Source organism: Erpetoichthys calabaricus, chromosome 9 (genome assembly GCF_900747795.2).
Source record: "Erpetoichthys calabaricus chromosome 9, fErpCal1.3, whole genome shotgun sequence".
NCBI classification, from domain to species: domain Eukaryota; kingdom Metazoa; phylum Chordata; class Cladistia; order Polypteriformes; family Polypteridae; genus Erpetoichthys; species Erpetoichthys calabaricus.
The window spans coordinates 160334440-160353449 of record NC_041402.2 but is presented as its reverse complement, the minus strand read 5'-3'; the positions used below and the strand labels follow the sequence as shown (position 1 = coordinate 160353449).

General features: G+C 39.8%; 1 protein-coding gene across 4 annotated transcripts in view; it reads left to right on the top strand.

The window, feature by feature from the left end:
- The window catches only part of kirrel3b (kirre like nephrin family adhesion molecule 3b), a 971552-nt gene that overhangs the window by 878670 nt on the left and 73872 nt on the right, over positions 1-19010 (top strand). The window lies entirely within an intron of this gene.

The window sequence follows — 19010 nt, the reverse complement described above, 5'->3', positions numbered from 1 at the left end:
ATATATATATATGTAAAATGTGGACCCACTTACTTTTCCAAGACAACTTTGTGGAAGAAGATGATTAAAATATACCATAAGCTAAAGTAAAAACTGTTCTGTGCTATAAAATGAAGCAAGTTCAATTTGTAACACATTAAAACGACAACACCAGCTGACAGGATACTATTACAATCGACCTGTTTTACACAAGTTTTGAGAAAATGGACATCATAAAGTAGTGACGCTCACAAGTCCTCACAGTAGTGACATTAATACACAGTAAGCCATACTAAGGCACACAATAAAACAGATTACAAATTTGTTAAACTGTTAAAGCTTACAAAAATTGAACTCGCTGAAAAGTCACAAATCATATTACTTCTAATATCACAAGTACCTTAAAATGCTCGCTTGCATGCCTTCTGTTGCACAAAAGTCTCAACAATGTTTGACACGTCAAGTTGTCTGATTGAGAGTACTGCCAAGCCACTAAGTCTGTCTTGTGACGTGGTGCCTCTCAGGCAATTTTTGATGGGGTTTAACTTGAAGAACGATCATTCACACGCAGCAACAGTCACTGGTATAGTCAGCAGTAACATGTAACTTGCAAACGTCACTGACAGTAGACAACGGTGTACAGTGATCTATCAGCTACTTCAAAAACAGTCGACTTGGTTTTCTGGATGGATTGAAAACATACAAAAAATGACAACAATTGAGTGCAAAACGCTGGTGAAAAGTTGGTGCTATAGTGTTCAACGAGAACATCGGCTGCAGCATACAATTCATTTTCAGCCATCGTGGTCAGAGTTGATGGTAACAAGATATTGAACGTTGAAGCCACTGCATCGAGATTGTGAAAGTACTGTTTTATCCATCCATCCATCCATTGTCTCCCGCTTATCCGAGGTCGGGTCGCGGGGGCAGCAGCTTGAGCAGAGATGCCCAGACTTCCCTCTCCCCGGCCACTTCTTCTAGCTCTTCCGGGAGAATCCCAAGGCGTTCCCAGGCCAGTCGAGAGACATAGTCCCTTCAACGTGTCCTGGGTCTTCCCCGGGGCCTCCTCCCGGTTAGACGTGCCCGGAACACCTCACCAGGGAGGCGTCCAGGAGGCATCCTGATCAGATGCCCGAGCCACCTCATCTGACTCCTCTCGATGCGGAGGAGCAGCGGCTCTACTCTGAGCCCCTCCCGGATGACTGAGCTTCTCACCCTATCTTTAAGGGAAAGCCCAGACACCCTGCGGAGGAAACTCATTTCAGCCGCTTGTATTCGCGAGTAGTACTGTTTTAGTTATTAAAATTTTTTTTAAAATCTATATGGCCCTGAGTGGGCCCCCCAAGCTCGTAGGCCTTTATGCTTTGAACAATCTGCACGCCAGTGCTTCTACATTCAAAGCTTCTTTCTCTTTATCTTTCTTGGCACCTCTAATTTATCCTTTATCAGTATGTTTTTCTGGGTAACATAAATGTGAAGATCCTTATAGCTTAAAGCTGAAAGCTTCGTTATTGATTGACACATCAACACTGGCACATCCACTTCTGTAATGTTAATGATTTGGAACTATTTTCAGGATTGAAAATGTTTCTCGTAATACTTTGAGCATCCATTGGTCTGCTAGGGAGGTTTTTATTTTTTGTTTGTTTTATAATTTGACATGTTTGACTTGACTACACAAACAAGGACTGAGAATACAATTTCTAATATGCCTGGAAATGTTTAGCTTTAAGCTTTTTTTTCAGTCTTACACTCCTTCTCTCTCTACTTGCCATTCACCCTTCACATGCTAGAGAAGGTTGATGTTGAGTGATGTGTGGTTGTACAGATATGTTTGGGATTTAGTGATATCAGCATTTATTTTTGTCCATACCCCTTTAGGGGAAGAAAGAATTACTTTGTTTCTCTAATGTTGTTTATATATTTGTTGTTGTTTAAAATACAGTAGAGTCTCACTTATCCGACATAAATGGGCTGGCAGAACGTCGGATAAGCGAAAATGCTGGAAAATGGGAGGTGTTAAGAAAAAGTCTATTAAACGTCAAACTATGTTATAATTTTACACATTACGAACCTAATAATCATGTTTTACAACAAAACAACAGAAAAAATTAACTGAAAAAATGAACTTACAGTTACAGAATTGTCTGAAGTTAAATACAGTATGTACTGTACATAAAAAGTTCAGTCCTGTGATGATTTAAAGAAATTTTTGATTGTAGTCTGCTTTCCTGACGAGTGCTGTTTCTTCGCTGCTAAGTCTTGCCATCTTTGCAGCATCATTATGTCGATTCCTGTAGCTTCTTCTTGTTGCTCAATGTATTTAATTGCAGTTTCTAGAGCCTTAACTCCGTCACTCATATAGTCAACATCCGTACGAGCATATACTGTTTACTACAGCAGTGTGACTGCATGTGTGTTTGTGACTGTGTGTGTGTGCTGTGATATGCGAGTCCCCGTCTTGCACCTGAAAACATGAAGCTGAGTCTCAGTACTTTAGCAACACCAGCTTTATTCAACTTGAAACAGCAACAGCGCGGTTATTTATTGTAGCGGGATCTACCGCTCTCCTATACACAGACACAGCAGTCAGGCAGGGTCGTGGCCAAGTAATACCGTGTCCTGTGCATTTATAATGTTCCTTGTTCCTTGTATCACTCATCAACGGCAGGCTCTTATAGCATGTCCACGATCTTTTCGGTTTCGCTTTTACGGCGAACTGCTACAGCGCTGGGAGACTGCAATTGCTTTGGGATGCTCTTCTGTGTGTCGTCCCGTTGGGTGGAATCCCACAAGAGTTTAGAAACTCACTCACACCAGCCATGATTCTTTTCAAAGGTAAAGTGCAGGTTAATTTGTTTTATGTATTTTTACTTTATATTTTGTATTAATCATTTTTATATGAATAGTTTTGGGTTGTGGAACGAATCATCTGAGTTTCCATTATTTCTTTTGGGGAAATTCGCTTTGATATACGAGTGCTTTGGGGTTTCCGGAACGAATTATTCTCGCAAACCGAGGTTCCACTGTAATTAGCTGCGGTTGAGTCAGGAGCAACAAAAAATAGACTACGCTCACGCTTGCAACTTACAGTTCTTGTTGCCGACTGACGCGTTTTTTTGGGGTTTTTTTTACGGTGGGACGTCGGATAATACAGAATGTTGGATAAGTGAAGGTAGGATAAGCGAGACTCTACTGTATATATTTATATATTTTTTTATATATAAAAAAAGCCTTGAGATGAACTTGCACCCCATCTTAACCTGTTCCTCTAAATTGTGCCCGCTGTCACTATGGTAGGCTAAGGCTCCTGATGATTCTGAAATCAGCCAATATGAGAATGAATATGTGATGATTGAAAAAACATAAAAATGTACAGTATAATTAAACACAGGTTTTTGTTTCCTTCTCCTAAGAGCAATCTGATTGGCCAGTTTGGCTTTGGAGTGATTGGTCTTTTGGTAATGTGACAGAAAAGGAAATGTGAGTGTAAGACACACAACAAGGAGTAAAGGCGCATTCTGGGAGAGTCGCCTTCAAAGACAGAAAGTATAAAATGGGACAGGAAGGGAGAAAGGAGTCTCAAACATAATGACAAAATCTGAGATGCAGGCTTTGCAGAAGTGCGCTTGAGAAAGGGAAGAGAAGTTCACACACATGCACGAATACAGAGGAAAGGTGCTGAAAGCACACATAGAACAAGATAGAGCAAATATTTTTTAATGATTCTATTATCTGTCTTCGACAGGTACCGGGGATGACACTAAGATAATTGTTTAACTGAATAAAGAACAGGGGAATTTCACTTTGATTTACTATGTTGTCCAGAAAGCAGCGATTTTAAACACTGAGAATTCAACTCACTGAGAGAAGCTGCCACAAAACTGAATGAATTTGAAGTTCACCTTTGCTTGTGCACAGGTTCAAAAGAAGTAAGCAATATTAGTCAATTACTAAGGGCAGAGAGTAATAGAGAATTAAAACATTTTATTCACATCATGGTTAATTGTTGTGTTTTTTTTTATATACGTTGATTGCTACTAATTTTACAGTTTTTTCAGATAATTAGTATTTATATGCTCTAAAAAAACAAAGGTTATTTTTACTTGTTTTAGATATAATCCATGTATGCCATGGATCTTGGTGACAATGTGAAAAGAGGTATAACCCAGTGATGCAATTATGGTACACTGATATGTCATATTACAAGGGTTTTGCTGTAAAGAAGATCAAATATATGGAGAATCACAAAGCAAAAGAGAGATAGAGACAGATTAATTTGGTTTTGTTAGTCATTTAAACTGAAGTTAAATGACCAAAGACAGTTCTCCTCTTGAACTATTTTCAAACATGCAGATCTTTTCATTTCATTTGCATGAGCTAATGATCATGTAAACACATAATAAAGTATATATTATGCCACATAAACATCAGCCTTTTTAATATTAAAGGCAGTATGGTGTAGTGACTAAACACCAAGGCTGTTCCATTTCTACCTCCGTCTGTAATCCTGAAAAGTTCAGCTCAACCAGCCTGTGCTGCAGCTGTCAAATATATGTGTAATATGAGTTTAACATCTCCTGATCTTGTAATCCATTTAGTTTATAATTGTCAGCTAAATGTATAATGTAATAACCCTATCACACATTGTTACTTGAATGTCATGTCTCTGGTGACTCTTTCTGTGAAGTCAGTAAATGGAATGTATGGGGGGTTCATGAGAATGCAGGAATTTAGTGTATGGCGCTCCTGATACAGTATCTTTGCAAAAGGACGAAGGTCCAAGTCTTTAGAGACCTGGTGCTTCCTGTCTTGCTATATGGTTACGAGACATGGACGCTATCCAGTGACCTGAGACGAAGACTGGACTCCTTCGGTACTGTGTCTTTGGAGAATCCTTGGGTACCATTGGTTTGACTTTGTGTCAAGTGAGTGGTTGCTCATGGATTCCCGAATGAAGCACATTACCTGCATTGTGATGGACATTCAGTTACGACACTATGGCCATGTGGAGCGATTCCCAGAGGGTGATCCTCACTGTTGAGGATCCGAGCGGCTGGACCAGGCCAAGGAGATGCCCACATAACACCTGGTTGCGGCAGATAGACGGTCATCTCCGGAGGGTCGAGCTGGACTGTGTGTCTGCCTAGGGGGTTGCCAAGCAGGATCCTGAGCTGTTTTGTCGTGTGGTGGGTGCAGCAACACATTGTATCAATGCATGCTCCCCAATCTGATCTGACCTGACCTGATATTGTTGGTAGGGGTAAATGAATACATGAATACTTTTTATAGTTCAGCCAGACCAAAATGTATATAGTTATTTTTGAAACTGAACCTTGAACTTTTTAGATACTTCTCTCCTAAAATATCAGGAAAATGCAGAAACATTCAGATAATGATCAGGTTATTTGGCAACCCTTGAAAGTTTGAAGCTGAAGTAGGGAATGTTAAAAATATCAACTGAGGAGGTGAAGTTAATCAAATTTAAATAGTAAAGTACAGTTTTTATTTATTTATTGATTGTACTTGAACGTTCCTGAAGAAGAAACATTGACAAACATGTTTCTCTGAGATAAGAATCAAGTAAACACTAATGACTTTTTATATTGAGAGGAAAGTGTCAAATAAATGCTCTATTAACTCACCCAATTGAAGTTTTGATTTGCCCATTATCTTAGAAATATCTTTAAGTGCACTTTCTGCCACAACTCCCAATGTTTCCCTCACTGAGTAAGCTCTGGGAACAATGCAGAAACAAGACATTTGTAATACAATTTGGACCGACCCCATCCTCTCTGTGATGGCCGGTCTCTGCTAATTAATGCTAACAGTGTAGAGCTTCAACCAAAACATCCCATTGCACATAAAGCTCCCTTTTTCATTTGCACCTGTTGTCACATTAGAGTGCCAGGCGGCAGAAGGACAATAGGCCTGGGTGTAATTCTTGTACCTCACTGGCATTGCCCAGATGTGGCAACACATCACGGTGTTTTGAAGTAACACTTAATAAAACATTATTTTGTTTTAAGAAGATCAGTATAAGCATTTTAAAGACTGCTTCTTTAAGATAAGGATTATGTAGTACTAGGATGTTGTGCCATGTTAGCCAATATGGATGTAGTGAGAAGTCAAGCAAAATGACACTTTTTATTATCATGTAAATACTTCACTTTTTAAAAGATCATTTACTTTAAAAGCTTTTAAAAAATATTTCTCTTTGATAAGAAGAATATACGAACAATTATAAAAAGAACAGGCCCAGCATAATTTGTTCAACACTATTCACCATATATTTGCAAAATATCATCAATTCAAAATTCAAAAATGTGCTATTTTAATGGTAATTTATTCCACAATAATTGACACTATAAGGTATTTTCTCACATTAAGATTTTCTCTATTACTGCACATTTTTGTCACTGAATATTATTTGGTCTTCAACCAAAATCTAATTTCTATTGTGACAGATAGGGGGTGCTATCGTCCCCTCGAACCCTCAGACAACACATACTGCCACCAGACAAAAGTCCAAATATTAAATTTATCATTATAAATCAGTGCCTGGGACCGGCCATATACCACACTATGTATATAAAATCCAACATCTGTCTGTCTGTGTGTTCGCTTTTCATGAGAGAACTACTTAACAAATTTAGATCGGGTTTTTTTCTATAATTTTCTATAATATATTCGCTGAGGGCCAAGGGGAGGGGGAAGCGTGACCTCAGGAGTAGGGAGCCTGTCGGCGCCCTCCCCACTCACGTGCCAGCCTCCGTTTGAGTCAGTGTACCTCTCGCCACATTTTGGAGCATACATTGCTTCTGCTTAGCTAATGATACCTGTTTGTTTATTGAATGTTGTACTGTTTCACTACTATGTGGGTGAAGCCATGGAGGAGAGCAAGTATTAGATATAAAGGCACCTGAGTGGACACATGAAACCTCTTTTTCAGTTACTTATTTAAGCCCAATTTCTTTACAAGATAAAAATCTCACATTTGTTTAATAAAATTGTACTTTCATAAAAACATTCTTGCAAATAGTGATTGCAGAAGAAGTAGTAGTAGTATTAATACACACACAGAGTACAGTGTGACTGCTTGGACAGAATTGCACAAGTCACTTTGAAATGTTGTGGCAGAAACTGGTTGGTTGTCCCCGCTTAACTGAAACAAAATAACAGACAGAAACTTTGTTCAATGTCATTATTAACAGAAAATCATAACGCATTGGACAGTTCAACAAAAAGGGTTCATGTTATGGAGGTTCAGGTTTCTTGAAGAAGTTTGTTTCTGGCCAAGAGCAAAAATCAGACAACCTCCTCTGGGGACTTTCTGTTTTTTATAGAACCCCGACTGGTAGAACAGGGCTGGCTCTGGGAGCTGAAATCAGGTCAGTATCCCTCTCCTGGTGGCTCATCTAGCGTGAGCACCCCCTCTTGTCCCATCGTGGTACTACTTACCTCAGCAGCAGAGCCAGGAAGGTGATCCCCAGTAAATTTTTATTTGCATGTCCATCTAGAGTTCAAACAGTAATCAGAATTGTGGACGTATGGTTATTCTCTAACAACAAAGAAATTTAATGCCAGCAAGATCATGTGCATATTTTTTTATGGCAATGAGGGTGTAGTCCATACTGATTACATGCCTCAAGATGTCCACATAACCAGTCAAAATTATATTTATTTGCTTTAGTGTTTTCAGCAGCCAATCAAGGAAAGGTGGCAAGGACCGTCTTCCTTTCTGCTTCACAGCAGTGTCTTTGTTCACTGCACAAGATTTCTCTATGTACGTTGGAAGTTAATTACTAATTGTTCTGTATTCTGAACATATTATAGTATTACATTTCTGTTAGAAACCCTGACCTGGCGATTATGCAGTGTTTTCACCACTCTGTTTCTTGTCACTAGCACCTCAGTATGTTCAGATGTTATGCACCATGGTCAAAATTTATACATAGCAAACCCAGCCTCTGCAACCTCTTGATGGAAGTAAACACAGTATAAAAATCAGTTAAGAGAAGAATGGATGGATTAGACACTTCTAAGTGGGCAAGTCTTCTGGTTAGTAATTTGTACCATTGCCTAATAAACAATGATATAATAAATTATATATATACAGTATATATATATAAATATATATATATATATATATATATAGTGGCAGGCGGCCAGGGTCCATGCCCGGTCGGGACGCCCCGGCACACTATATCCAGGGGGAGCAGCCCTGGACAGTGCAATACCTCCCCTTGGACACTAGATGGCCGCCCCCGGGTTGAAGTGATGACTCGGTATCCCACAGGGCTCCATGGGAATTGGAGTTGGGTACAGCCCTTTTGGGTCCTGGAGGCACCACCAGGGGGTGCTGTGTTTGGGCCTCCTGAGCTCATGTGGGCAGCATACTCATCACACCCGGAAGTGCAGCCAGAACTCGGTGATCAAGCACCTGAAGCTCTTCCGGGTGAACTATAAAAGGAGACAGCAACCACCACTCAGCAGCCAGAATCGGGAGGAAGAGGACGAGGTTGCCAGGGAGGAGTGGTGGTAGAAGAAAAGTGCTTTTGTGTGTTGTTACTGTGCTTGGGACTGTGTTGTGGCTGGAGGGATTACGGGGAAGACATACCCACCTGCTAAAGAAAAATAAGTTTATTTATTTTACACGTGCCTCCCGTGTCCAATCTGTGTCGGGTTGGACGTTATATAGCTCCTTCTTACAATATATATATATACTAGACATTAAACCCGTTACAATAATGGGCACTAGAACAGTAGTGCATTCTCTTTGAGAATTTTCTTTATGCTCATTTTCCTGTTCCTCTATCGATCTATTTGCTCTTCTGAGTCTTTCTCTTTTAGCGTTTTTTCTGACGCTCATTATCTTTTTCTTCTTTTTTGGGTGGCATGTTGTTAGTAGATAGTCACAGTAATATAGGCTTGTATGTCCGTAATATTTTTTGTTGCAGTAATACTGGCTTGTATGTGGCTGTAATATGCGTCACTGTATTGTGTGCCTTTAATTTTCTCTCGCAGTAATACTGGTTTGTATTTCTGTAAAATGCCTGTAATTTTCTCTGACAGTAATACTGGCTTTGATGTCCGTAATATGCGTTTAATTTTCTGTCACAACAATGGACAATCAGCAGATTCTCCCCAGCAACTGATGTAATGTGTGGTGTGTAGCTGATAATTGTGCTTGTGGCGTCTCTCCAGCAAGTACTGTGCAGTTCGCCAGCAAGTATTTTAATCTGTGCTGGCGTGCAGCTGATTACTGTATGTGTGGCATCTCCCCAGCAACGGATTTTATGTACGCGAAAATAAATCTACTTGTAAAAGTCATCCTATTGTAATATCATGAAAATTTGTATATTTAGCAAAACCCCTTCAACGACTGACACTTTATACTTTACCAGGCCAGGCATCTTAATCGCAAATCTGACATCCTCAGAGTGAACACTTGCACAACCACAAACACTAATCCCACCTCTTTGGGGAAGCTGGTCTCCGTGTCTCAGTACCCGATTGGATTTTTCGTGCCTTTTGTTTTAAGTCTTACCTCATTTCTAGAAATCTGATTGGATCGGCTGCGCAATATTTTATAGGTCCCGCCCTCTCTGTTTTGTGTGACGCGTCGGGTAGCCTTTGAAGCATCTGCTTTGAAGCATCGCACCGAGTCCCGTGCATGCGCACTTCACCAGAAGACACACACACACGGACACTGGATGCACACGGGTTTTATTAAAGAGGATATATATATATATATAATTAAATGAATTCTTATGTACAATCAGTTTCAGTAGGAAAATTAAGTAACTCATCGGGTCAGTTGCAGTGCATCTAGGATAGTGCTGTACTAGCAGCAGATCAATACCAGACTAAGTTGTACGGGACTAAGAGAAAATATTCCTGACGTCTGTAGGTGCTGTCTCAGTGAACAGTGGAACAAGATCTTTACCAAGTTTAACTAATCCGCAACTCGTCTTGTTTTGGCCTTGTGTTTCTCCTCAGTTTGTTCAGCTGGCTATCTGATTGTCTGTTAAAGGTGGCACGCCAACAATTAATGTCTCTTGTTCTCTCAAGTGCTGTTACACTCCTCTTGATTTACAGGGATAGAGCACATCCTCTTGTAAACATAATAAAAAAATATTGCAGTTGTTAAGCTACATTAGATCAAATGAGTGTGACTATCGTTATTGTAAACTAGCTGTGCTACTCATATAAGATGGGTTGATATATAAGTTATCAACATAGACTTCACTGTTAATGTGCAATGCGTATGTCTCTATTACATGCCATTAGGTATAGGGTTTGTAAAAGCAGTGTTAAAGTTTGTGATGGCAAATGCAATGCATTTTATTACTAGAAATGTTAGTGATGCACCATCTTTTGGAATCACAGAAACATAACAACCAGACAGACACACTGACGGACACACAAGGCACTTATCTTTTTATTAAGGTGGATGTTGTTCATTTCGCACATATGAAAGGGCTCAGAAAACCCTACAAGGAAAGTGTTGATGATGAAAGGTAAATGTTATAATCGAATCTGAAACATAATTGTCTGTCTGAAACTCATTTCCCAATTATAGTACGTAGATGTTATGATTGGCATTATGTACCAAGCTTTAACAAATGAAACAAATTAATTATGTATCACTACCCATTGTATTATGTCCATTAAACCTGCTCCCGAGGTACTCTAAGTTACTACACAACTTGGTTCCCTTTCTCCATCTCCCCGAACCCCACTGCAACTGCGCTTCGTCTTAGTCTTGGTCTGCTGCTAGGGATGCATTGCAACTGCGGTAACTCAAAAGTTAATCTTGTTACCGTAAACACATACTATGGCCAGATCATCTAGAGTTGGCAGCGCACTGCAAATGACCCAGCAAGGATTTTCTTCACAATAAACATAAAATAATTGCAGACCTGAAACATTTGGAAATGCTCTTATACTTTTTAATTTGCTACAAAATGGAACTTTATGGGTTACTTTATCAACAAAAAATAAAGTAAGAAAAGTTGCTATTGAGCAGTTTTTTTCCTCCCTCAATAAAGTTCTAGTATTTCAGGACTGTAATACTATAGGAATGGCAATCTGATGGAGATTGGTTTGCCCATTCATGTGTTAGGGGTCAAGTAGTGCTCAGGGAAGCTTTAAATGTGTAAAACCGTCAAGTACTCCAAGTTGTAATTTTAACCTCATTATAACACTTGTCAGTGATTTACACCATTATGCATTCAGATTTCAGTGGAAGAAAGTAGCCAAAAATGAAACACAGTTTTACATGAAAATAGTTCAACATTTAATGAATAGCTCCTAATTGAGAAAAAAATAGAAGCACATACCTCAGCTGACACAAGCATATCTAACACATGGCGCCATGGCAGTCTAGTCCCTAGTGCCTCACACTAAAGATTGGAGACTCCTTCATCAAATCCCAGCAGACCAGGATAATTTAATTATAGTTAAATAGCTAGCAGGAAAAACAGTTTATGCAGAAGCCGCTAATGGTTACATATTGCTTTGTTTTGGTTAGGAGCCCTATTCTTGTATGTGTAAAGAAATCAGATGCAATTTGTCATGCAGCCCAGAGAAGTATGCGCATGTTAGTTGCCAGCGTTGCGACTGTTTTACTGTTCACTGTCCCACAGGGCTTGCCATTTGTTTTAAGGCCATGAATTCTGCACGGGGGCTTAATTTTTCATTCTTTTTTTTTTTTTTTCCTGGTGAGATTTGTTGTTTGTTTGTTTGTTTTATGGAGGCAGAACAGGAAGTGAAGAACAGCAATATGTCTGCTGGAAAATTAAAGACCTAGCTTTAAGGCGAAAAAAGTTGGTTACAAAGTAGCATATTATGTAAAACAACCTTGTTAGGGAATAAAATATTGGGAAAATATGTGTAATCTTTATATGAAATCTTTAAGAAAACTCATCTTGGAGTAACTCAGTCTATTGACAATAGCACTATTCTTAGCCCTGCTGCCTCGCAGAGCAGGATTTAACTTCTGTCTGAGCCACTCTAATGTACATTTTGTACGAGCTACTTCTATTCACTGCCATGTTTCAGGTCTTATTCGGCCCTGCATGATTGAGCTTGGGGGTGTGTGTGCAATTGTGCCCTGCACTGGATTAGTGTCTAATGCAGAGTTGGTTTGGGGAAAGAAGTTGTTACAGGACCCAGCTGTGCTGGTTCTAATACTGTGGAATCTTCTACCTGACAGCAGAACTTTCTGTGCTCTTCACTGTGCAACTGGGTACTGGACTTTGTCACCGGCAGACCTCAGCAAGTGCGTATTGGTGGAAAAACCTCCTCCATCATCACCATCAACACTGGCACCCGGCAGGGCAGCGTGCTGAGCCTCCTGCTTTACTCACTCTGCACACATGACTGCATAGCTAAGTACGGCTCCAACACCATCCTCAAGTTTGCTGACGATACCACTGTAATAGGTCTGCTCAGCGAGGATGATGAGACGACCTACAGGTACAGGAAGGAGGTCAGACTCCTGGCAGAATGGTGTCAGGACACCAACTTCACCCTCAATGTTAGCAAAACTAAGGAGATGATTGTGGATTTCTGCAAACAGGCAACAGAGCACAGCCCCATCTACATTGGAGGTAAGACTGTGGGGCAGGCCAGCAGCTTTAGGTTCCTCTGAGTCACCCTCACTGATGACCTTAAATGGTCAAGTCACATTGCGGCAGTAGTCAAGAAAGCCCAACAATGCCTCTACTTCCTCAGGAGACTGAGTAAGGCCTGGATGTCCCCCACAAGCCTGTGCAGATTCTACAGGTGTACTGTGGAATCTATCTTGACAGGATGCATCACATCCTGGTACAGCAACTGCACAGCAGGTCACGGGCACACAGCTCCCTGTGATCCATGACATCCACACTACATGCTGTCTCAGGAAAGTGAACCGTATCAGGCGGGACCATAGCCACCCTGCACTGTCACTTTTCATCTTCCTCCCATCTGGGAAGCGACTAAAGTCCATTCTGAACGCGCACCTCCAGGTTCAAGAACAGTTTCTACCCAACTGCAATCAGACTCATGAACAATCAGTAACCTTGTGTCACCTCCACTGCTACCTGCACATACAGTATACTTCTGCCACTGTCTCTATTTAGTCCTAGGATTCTGGTTTTATTTATTTACTTATTTATATTCATTTTTTTTTGTTTTGTTTTGTTTTTTAGTGTCTATGTTCACTGTCTGCTGGGGCACATGCAAGCAAGCATTTCATTGTACATGACAATAAAGAGTTGAATTGAATGTAGTTGTATATAGAGTAATTTCTTTTTGAACACTTTTTTCATTGTCATATTCATCTCTATGTCATAAGAATAAAAAATATTATTGTATGTATTTGAGTTTTTTCTACCAGTCCTGCAGTTTTCCTCATTCATCTCATTTGGTTGATCAGCAACTTTAAATTGTCCAATTTCAAATTTCCCTCGAGGTTGATGCAAGCGATCCATTTTAGAAAAGTAAAAGAAAAAAATCAGAATGGTTGGATAGTACATCTTCCTCTGTTTCCATGGAATTACATCCCAGAGCTCAGACCATTTCATTTATTCACATTAAGACATTAGATATTAAATGTGAAATAGAATTACACATAATGCCTCAAAGGTAATTTGATGCTTTAAAAACATTCAGAGTAGCAAATGATAATATAGGAAAGAAAATGCACCTTTTAACAAAATTTGTACTAACGTCTTTGGATCAGGTAAGTTCATTAATCACATTTTAGTGTTATTTTTTCTCAGCTTAAGAGCAAGACAGCAACATTACCTGATGTAAAAAGTGCTTTTTTTAAGTTTATTTATGATGTAGAGTAAAACAAAGAATATTTAAATTAGGAGACAATTAGGACACCAGAAGTCCCCGTACATACAGTATGTGGTTTTTCACTTACAGCCTCATGGTGAATCAAAGCCTATCACTATATGTTTGACCACAAGGCAGAAGCCGAGGACCTTTTCAGACCTGATTCACACAATCCTGTCCACATTCACTTCTATTGGACAAATGTAGAGCCATCTGTCAACCTAACAGGTACTGTACATCTCTGATGTGTGGAAGGAGACCAGAATACATAAAGAAACCCCACAATGACAGCAAAATGTGCAAATTCTTCAGAGATGGTGCCTTGGCTGATTTTTATGCAATTTGGTTTGTTTTTTTGAACTGTGAGGATGGGAAGATCAACATTGTATCTGTGCATTTCTAAACCTGCTTAATCTGTCTCAGGTTTGCAGGGTTTCTCAGAGCATCAGGAGAATGACAGGAACCAATCCTGAGTAGAACACCTGTTCATCTTAGGACATATTCACTCTCGCTGGGTCGGCCAATTTAGTCAGTTACCCTAAAAGGAAAATCTTTGGGATATTTGAGGAAAACTCACACAAAGTTCACAAAGTGCACACCAGGACCAACATTCATACCCAGGATTCTGTGAGGTGGAAGTGTTAAACAGTGGTGCTATCATGTTTCTATTCATGAATTTTCAGAAGACTTGATGAAACAGTGTTTAGTGCTGCAGATTTGGATCCACAAATACAGGGTGGTTAAAGGAAACGGGAAATTTTGGAACTAGGTGTTGGTGACCTTGGGGTGTCGGCAGTTGATTAGGACCAATGCGACCTCATTTAGAACCCCTTGCCATTAGTTATAATGGAGCAGTGGTGTGGTGCTCAATGAGCGTTCGCTGTGAAAGCCTTTTATAAGAATGGTGATAGTGTGACTGCTGTGCAAAGGGAATTTCCAGTTAGGACATCATGATCGTGTCCCATCTGCTCATGAGATTACAACACAGGGCGTTATTTTTGAAGAAACGGGTTCAGCCTGAAAAAAGTCCCCAGGTGGAGCCACTTTGCATACTGCCCAACAATCGATGGCAGCTATTCGATGATTGCTTTGGAAGATGCGTTATTTTACACAACGGTGACATTCCATGATTTTTTTCTGTGGGGACATCTTGAAAGCCAAGTGTACCTCACATGTCCTGCAACCATTGCTGAACTGAAAAGGAGGATTGAAGCAGAAATCGCTGGCATTCCTCTTGACATATTACATCGAGCAATGCAGAATTTCCACAACAGGCTGTCAGAATGTGTATGAAGAAATGGACAACACCTTCATGATGTTTTCTTCAAAACATAAAATGAAAATTGAATGACTGTTGATTACCATCATTAATTGCCTATCCTGTGCAATACATGTCATCATTAAATATTTTGTAATGTGTTTATTCATTCATTGAATGTCAATTGAAAATTTTCTGTTTTCCTGCACCACCATGTATTTAGGCTGAGTTCAGAGCCTGGACACTGTCTGTATCGGTTGGAGTTATCTTGTTATCTTCCATATCCCAAAAATATACAATTGCTGTACTAAATTGACTCAAAAAAGTGAATATTGTTGTATATGATATCTCTCATATATATTTCTCTTCTAGTTAGTCCTGCTTCCACTTCAAAACCGGTCCCGCCTACACGCAGCCGACACGGCATTTCTCGATTCCTGTTCGTCCTCTTCCATGTCATGCAATATACTGGCCTTCTGAGCGTAATACATCCAACAAGTACTCGAGGTTCTGCCACAACGGTAAAGTAGCTTTACCACCTTTGCGGGAGCCACCTGTGTCTTTACAACAGCTTCTTACACAGCAAACATCAGAAGCTAAAAATTATCATGAACACATTCAAGAATACAGCTCTTCCCTAGCGTTTGCTTCCATGGGTGCACAGATAACTCAACCTCCTGGCCACGGACCATACTATTTTAAAATACACGGGCAGATTTATCACCAAATCTCTCCACTATATTCTAACAGTTCTACCTCTCCAGGATATGGACAGTTTTATGTTTTTGACACAGCGCAAGCTACTGAAGTACGCTTACAAAATAAAGCAACTTCTGCATGCTGCGAAAATTTACTTCTCCAGCTAGATTCCATGCTCAGAACCATCAACCGCTTCACTAAATCATACAAACATATGCATGAAATCGCTCAGTCCAATCCAACAACATCTGTAAGAATGGTTTTCAAGGAAAATCCTAGGCAGGATTTACGCCGATTCAATGCCCCGACATGTCACACCATTGTTGCAGCGATTTTCATCGGAGAAGATGGCGAACTGCCTGCCAAAAAGGACATTTGCATCTATCCCGTTGGCAACTCCTATAAACAGATTTCCACGCTCAATATGAATTGCGATCCTATGGTTTACCCACTTTTATTCCCTTACGGAGACATTGGCTGGCACAAAGATTTAAAACATGTTCCCGATAAAAGAACCGGCAAGCGAATAAGGATTACTCAGTGCCAATTTTACGCGTACAGATTAGCAATGACGAATACATTTAGTATTTTGCACTACAGCGGCAAACTATTCCAACAGTACGTCGTAGATGTGTATGTTAAAAATGAGGGCGCGCGTCTCAACTATCTCAGATTACATCAACAAGATCTGCCCGTGGAACTATTAGACACACTGCAAGCAAACGCTGAAAATAATAACGTATGTGTAGGCAAAATGATCATATTACCGTCCACATTACCAGGAAGTCCAAGATACGAGGGGAAGTCAAAAAGTAAAGGGACATTTGAGAAAAGGGGCATTTATTCTAATGATAGAAATGTGAAACATACCTTATTTTTGTACATAACCTCCCTGGACTTCAATGCACTTTTCCCAACGTTTCACAAGTTTTTTGATTCCGTCGGAAAAAAAGTTTTTCGGTTGCATCTGCAACCAATTTTGCACCGCATCAATGACTTCTTCATCACTTGCAAATCTTCTTCCCCTTAGCGCTTCCTTTAATGGTCCAAACATATGAAAATCGCTTGGAGCCAGGTCTGGACTGTATCCATTCTCCATTCGTAGATCTTGCTTCGCGATAAACAGTTGTCACCATACTGTGCTTGCATTCGACGAATAATGTCCGCAGGTTTAACACCTTCCGCAAACAAAAAGCGAATCACTGCCCTCATTTCCTCCTTGGTGCAGATCGACAATGGAGCTGTCATGTTTAACGGTCTGCTACACTCCAACGAATAACGCGGGAATAAGAGTTACACGTTGTATAGAAGTGTTGGCGACTACACTCATTCAGCGCTGGATACGAGCAGTGTTACCAAACTCTGAAAAGAGAAATTAAAAAAATCCCTTTACTTTTTGACTTCCCCTCGTACATGCAACAAAACTATCAGGATGCCATGGCCATAGTACGTAAATTCAGAAAGCCTGATTTATCACTTTCACATGTAATCCTGCTTGGCCTGAAATTCTACATGCACACTGCGTCTTTCAAGAAGTATTCATTTCTTCTTGATTTCTGAATTCTTTTCTCACCGTTTTCCAGTCCTATTCTTACACCGCCGTATGCTACGGCGGGCATGGTTAGTATCTATTAATGGTCTTACAGTTCCATCCCATCCAGGGTTGGTTTACCCTTGAATTTCATGCTGCCAGGACAACCTCCAGCTTCAAATGGAAAAGTGGTTTCAGATGACTAAAAGAGTGTTTAGTTAAAGGAACTATTTCAAAATCTGAGCAATTAGTTATTAGATACAGTACATGTATTATAGTTCTCATTCATAATGTACTGCTGCAGTATCACGTCTTTTTAATTTGACTGCATACTTTTCCTCTGTTATTAACTACTAAAATATTTCTATTACATATTGAGACACATATTGTAAATGACTCCAGTTTGTAATTAGCAATTTTAGAAGGTGATCCCATATAAAATATTAATTCTCCTGTTATTCATTTATTGTGTCTAATAGTGTATTTGTTTTCTCACAAATAACATGTTGCACTCATTTTTAAAGCTCTGGCAACACATCTTGCCTTTAAAAAATTCAGCTTATAAAAATTCATTGCAAGTGATCTTAAAAAAAAACACAAAAAAAAGGAAAAAATAAACCCATTACTCGCATGGATTTTTCATCCCGACTTTAAACATCCACATACATCTTGTGACAGTCACCTCAGGATTTTCAAAGTAAATAAGTTAATTGATCTACACCGGTGCCCTTGACTTGATTAATTAATTAATCAATCTATGTTTTTGTACATTCCCCCCACAGCCTCTAAAGAAGAGAGAGATTATTCTCCCATGGTAACTAGCAATTTGTAAAGTAGAAAAAGCACCCATTCACAAAGATCTGGTTTTTTATGGAAATTCCTTGAGGAATACCAGCACACATACAGAAAGCTGTGTAGTTTTAATGAATAAATGGAAGAGCAAACAAGCAAATCAAATAGGAACAGTTGTTCGGAATGCAGCACCATTAAAATGAGGAGAGAGTGTATAAATAAATATCAGCGCACATTCTTATATAGAAATTATCACCGGAATCTCAGACATAATCTTTTGCTCCACCTTGTAAATGCAGCAGCTTCTGTCAGCCGGCTATAACATACTCAGATCACTGCCAGCCTGCCGACATCCATGCTGCAACATTCTGAACCCACTGAGCTGAATTCCTACTACACCTTTGTAGCTCTGACTCTGTTTCTGCATCTGTGCACTTCATTAGATCAGCTTTGTAACTCACCATGACAGTGCAGACTCTCTGTTTCCCTTTCATAAAGCTTGAAGTGTTTCCTGCTACTGACTCATACTGTATTGCTCTGTAGATGTGCATAAAGCTCGGCCATGGTGAAGAAGTAAAATGTGTAAATACAGGGATTAGCTATGAAGGCTCAAACACATTCTACTTGCAGTATTGCTGCCTTGTTCATCCAAGGCGAGCGGCAGGAAGGTGGTGGCATGACAAATTCAATCAGTAATTTTCTCTATGCCTTTAGAAGCCCTATTATAAAAGTTGAAGGTTCACAGATTCGGGTCTTTAGAAATAGAGAGCGTTTATCAGTGTCACTCGAAATGATGTTGAATTGCCTCAGTAGACAGATTGTCTTTTTTGCCCTCAAATGGAAGTTTGTTTTGTTGGGCACTGCAGCTTTGAACAGAGTAGTGCACATATGCCAGGGTGTATGTTACAGACATGCTGT